The sequence below is a fragment of the Pongo abelii genome, chromosome 15 (genome assembly GCF_028885655.2).
Source record: "Pongo abelii isolate AG06213 chromosome 15, NHGRI_mPonAbe1-v2.0_pri, whole genome shotgun sequence".
NCBI classification, from domain to species: Eukaryota; Metazoa; Chordata; class Mammalia; order Primates; family Hominidae; genus Pongo; species Pongo abelii.
In genome coordinates, this window is record NC_072000.2 from 60,869,787 (window position 1) to 60,874,928 (window position 5,142).

General features: G+C 38.6%; 1 non-coding gene across 1 annotated transcript; it reads left to right on the forward strand.

Moving 5' to 3' along the window:
• Window positions 1–1,070: 1,070 nt before the first annotated feature.
• On the forward strand, window positions 1,071–1,175 carry LOC112128990 (U6 spliceosomal RNA). Its single transcript, XR_002911419.2, has one exon. It is a non-coding gene; the product is annotated as a U6 spliceosomal RNA (small nuclear RNA).
• Window positions 1,176–5,142: the final 3,967 nt, after the last annotated feature.

Sequence of the window (5,142 nt, forward strand, 5' to 3'; positions counted from 1 at the left end):
GTGTCCTTATAAAAGAGACCCCAGAGAGACCCTTACCCCTTCCATCTTGCTGTGAGGACACAGCAAGAAGGTGCCCTCTATAACCCAGAAAGCAGGCCATCACCAGACAGCAAATCTGCCTTGATTTTGCACTTCCCAGTCTTCAGAATGGTGAGCAATAAATTTCTGTTGTTTTAAAGCTACCCAGTTTCTGGTATTTTGTTATAGCAGCCCAAGTAGTCTAAGAAGGGCAGTTATATGACTGGACTTTTGCTTTATTTGAGGCATTAATCTTTGGTTTCCTCCTCGGACCCGTATTATTAGGTTGATGCAAAAGTAGTTGCGGTTTTTGTCATTACTTTTAATGGCAAAAACTGCAATTTCTTTTGCACCAATAACTCAGGGAAGCAGAGAAAAAAATTGGAAATGGTCCCACAATTTTCAGGGTTTATTTTTTCCAGGATTTTTTTTTTTAATAAGATACCATTTTGTCCAGGTTGGAATGCAATGGCTGTTCACAGGTGTGATCCCACTACTGATCAGCACTGGAGTTTTGGCCTGCTCCATTTTTGCTCCATTTTTGCTCCATTTTTGCCCTCCTTGGGCAACCTGTTGGGTCTCTTGCTTCCAGGAGGTCACCATACTGATGCTGAACTTAGTGTGAACATCCGATTGCTGTAGCACAGAACTCCTGGGCTCAAGCCATCCTCCCACCTCAGCTTCCCAAGTAGCTGGGACTACAGGTGTATGCCACCACATCTGGCTTTTTCAGGAATTTAAAACAGTGACTAGCTCTCAAGCTACCACAAGTTGTGCCTTGGGCAGTTGACAATGCCAATTTTATGGAAACCTCACCCCTGTATTCCTCCCTAACCAGCAATATAAAACAAAAGCTTCACTGAACAGTTTCCAGAGCAGAACTTCTTTTCTTCTTCACAAAATAGGTCTCACCCTTGGGTAAATAATAGGTGGCACATGCAAACAGTTGTCTGGGGAAGCTGTTTATTTGTTTTTATGTACTCTGAACAACAGAATTTAGAAGCCAGCTCTCTTGTGTCCACCAAGTTCAGACACATGAAAGGGAACATAGTGCTTGCTTTGGCAACGTGTACACTAAAATTGGAACAACAGAGAGAAGATTAGTATGGCCCCTGCGTGAGGTTGACATGCAAATTTGTGAATCGTTCCACATTTTTTAAATTACAAAAATAAAAAAAAAGAAAGAGAACATAAGTAGAGATTTTTTAAAAGATTTTTTAAAAGATTCAGTGAAGAGAAATGAAATATACCACAGAATGAATAATATGCCAGTTAGTAAAAAATATATGATGGTTCAGCTGAAGTATGGATCCTTTCCACAATAATGGACAGACAAACCCTTTTGTCCTTAAGACTACACAATCCTTTGTTCTGATTCTGTGTTTGTTCTTTCTCCTCATCAACTAGCTGATTATGGGTCTCTGCTGGGCCTCCTTTAGGTCCTGTTCATATCTAAAGTTGGCCTATGCCAACCCGGTCACTTCTTTGAATCAGGGCTGACTTAGGAATTACAGAAAAATCTTGGTCTATAGGTGTTACTTGAAGTTTGAAATTTAATGTCAAGTGTCTTCATCAACTTTATGTCTACAGGTCTAGACATTTCTGTTCCTATCATTATACAAATATCAGAAGTAGCTCCTCATTTAATTCTGTAGTTGTCTGTAAATTGTTATGACTGCCAATTATAAAACTCATTTTATTTTGTTCTGCTGCTGTAGAGGAAGGGGTCTATATATCCGCCCCAGTGTTGATAGGAAGGGAATGGTAACTACTCTGGCTACTGCCTGGAGTTTTCTTTTCTTTTTTTTTTTTAGAGACAGCGTCTCGCTCTGTCGCCCAGGCTGGAGTGTGGTGGCATGATCTCAGCTCACTGCAAGCTCTGCCTGCCGGGTTCACGCCATTCTCCTGCCTCAGCCTCCCGAGTAGCTGGGACTACAGGTGCCCGCCACCACGCCTGGTTAGTTTTTGTATTTTTAGCAGAGACAGGGTTTCACCGTGTTAGCCAGGATGGTCTCGATCTCCTGATCTCATGATCCACCCGCGTCAGCCTCCCAAAGTGCTGGGATTACAGGCACAAGCCACCGCGCCCGGCCTGGAGTTTCCTTTTTATTTCAGTCACTTACTTGTACATCCTTGGCTGAAGGATATTCTTTTTTCATATTCTTACATGCACTTCCATCATTAACTAAAAAATTAACTAAAGAACCATGTGCTTCTTTACTGGGTTTTTGTGTTTTACATGAGGACATTTGTATGTGGTTTGTATATACAACACATTCTTCTCCCAAGAATGCTAAAAACAAAGAAAAGGAAAGAAAGGAAGGAAGGAAGAAGGAAGAAGGAAGGAAGGAAGGAAAAGAAAGAGAGAAACATAGCATGCATGGCTGAGGAAGCACTCTAGCACTGTACTCTCGAGACTTGGGCTGAGTACAGGGCCTACTTTGGTCACTGTTCTTTAAAACACAAAGGATGTGGACAACCGAAAGTGAAGAGAAAGAGCTATTATGATAGAAATGTTTTATGGGCATCTCTATGAGCATAGCACATCAAGGGCAGGTTTGTTAACCTTGAAGAAGAATGGCTAAAGAGATAATCCAATTAATGTCTTGAAAAGCATGGATATTTTCTAGAAGAGGAATTTTTATAGTAGTTCTCCATGCCTTGAGAGATCCAAGATGATGAAAGAACTTAACATAGGAGCTGTTTCAGCAGAAACACACTGACTCACATCCCCAGCTTAGCTATCCTAGTGCTAAAACATGAGAATCTGTTCATTGGTGGCCATTGTGGAATCTCTGTGTTTGGAGATCTCTGAGAAGAGATTTGTAAGCTTTGGTTAAGTACCTTTATGTACACCTGCCTGAAGGTAATCAAATGATTCTTTAAGTTTCTTTCCAGTTCTTATTCTATGAAGCAAACACAATTTTACAATTATTTTTATTAATTGCTGAGCAAAATATTTATTCCCAACTAGTAAATCCTAGGAAAGCTGTCTTATCTTTTGAGGTTATAAGAAGTTTGTGTTGTGAAGATTTGCTAGCCTTGAAATTCTCCCTTAAAAAAGCTCAGGGTCCCAGATTGCATCTGTGATAGATTGTTTTGTCATATTTGGGGGGATATACTTTAAAATCTTTTTTCTTGTTCTTTATAGTCTTAGCATTATTTATACCTTAAAAAATGTTTATTTTATGCCATAGGTTATATTTTATCCTTCAGAGCCCAGCACAAACATTTAAAAAACTAAACTATTTATTACATCTTGAATATTAGTTTTGACTGGGCGTGGTGGTGCAATGTAGCAGGGCAATGTGATGAAGACACCCAATGCAAAAAAAAAAAAAAAAAAAGAGACAGTTAATTTTATTATTTGAATTATCATACAGTAAAATGGACTTCTTTTGGTGTACTATTCTGTGAATATTTTAATATACATATAGATTCATGTAACCACCACTACAATCTGGATACACTGAACTCTTTTAACATAAGATACTCTCCATATTTTAATAGCTTTGTCACTGAAATCCATTCTCTAATATAACTGCTCAATGAGCAAAATACATAGTAGAATATATAATACTTACTACAAAATGTAAAGTAGTGTTATGTACAATAAAGTGCTGTACTGAAGATATTCTTAACAGATCCAAGTTGCTGAATCTGACCCATTGTGTTCAAATGAATTTTATGCAATTCCTTGTTATTGTAACAGCTGTCGTTATTAACAGACAATAGCATGTGCACATATACATATAATATGAATATCAATTCTCCATAATTTTGAAGATTTAATAGTGTCTCATAAGGTTTTTTAGTTTTTAAAATCTAATTTAAACTATGACATAGATTTACAATCAGATTATAACTTACAGAACTTTCAGATTTACAATCAGATTAAAACTTATAGTACTTTCACTCAATTACTTGTTGTAGAATCTACCCTGATTGTGTTTTGTTTTATTTTTTCTTTAAAAGTTGCTTAGAGGCCAGACGCGGTGGCTCATGCCTGTAATCCCAGCACTTCGGGAGGCCAAGGCGGGTGGATCACAAGATCAGGATATCGAGACTATCCTGGCTAACATGGTGAAACCCTATCTCTACTAAAAGTATAAAAAATTAGATGGGCATTGTGGCGGGCGCCGGTATTCCCAGCTACTCGGGAAGCTGAGGCAGGAGAATGGCATAAACTCAGGAGGCGGAGCTTGCAGTGAGCCGAGATCAAGCCACTGCACTCCAGCCCAGGAGAAAGAGCGACACTCATCTCAAAAAAAACAAAAACAAAAACAAAAAAACAGTTGCTTAGAACAGATTGCAGAAAATATGACTTCCATCATAAGCCATCAAAACAAAACAAACTCTTTGCCACACCAGATTTTTGTATCCTAAAAATATTACACTCAAGATTAAAGAAATAGGTTCGGAGATTTTTTTTTTTTTTTTTTTTTTTTTTTTGAGATGGCATCTCTGACTCTGTCATCCAGGCTGGAGTGCAGTGGTGCAATCTTGGCTCACTACAACCTCTGCCTCCCAGGTTCCAGCGATTCTCCTGTCTCAGCATCCCAAGTAGGTGGGATTACAGGTGTGCGCCACCATGCCCGGTGAGTTTTTGTATTTTTAGTAGAGACAGGGTTTCACCATGTTGTCCAGGCTGGTTTCGAACCCCTGACCTCAGGTGATCCGACTGCCTTGGCTTCCCAAAGTGCTGGGATTACAGGCATGAGCCACTATACCCGGCCCAAGATTTGGAGATTCTACCCAACTTTTATGACTGAATTGGATACAATAAAAAGCTTGGGTCATTCTGACTTGTCTAAACTTCCTAAGAGGAATTAATACTATAGACAGAGTCTTTTTGATACACCATTATGAGTCAGATCTTTTAGCAGTGTCAAATTTGGCTACCTGTTTGTAGATATATAGCATGTTAATAATTTACTGTAAGCCAAGTTTGTATATACACAGGTAAATAATATAGGTAAGAGCATTGATTTTTGGTTATGTTGTCTCTACAGATAGAAGAAAAGATAGGTTTGTAATTTTTAAGTAGCTAAGTTGAAAAAGTCAAGAATTTGTGCTCCAATAATTACAGTCAACACACTGAATCGTATTCTGTTAAACACGGCC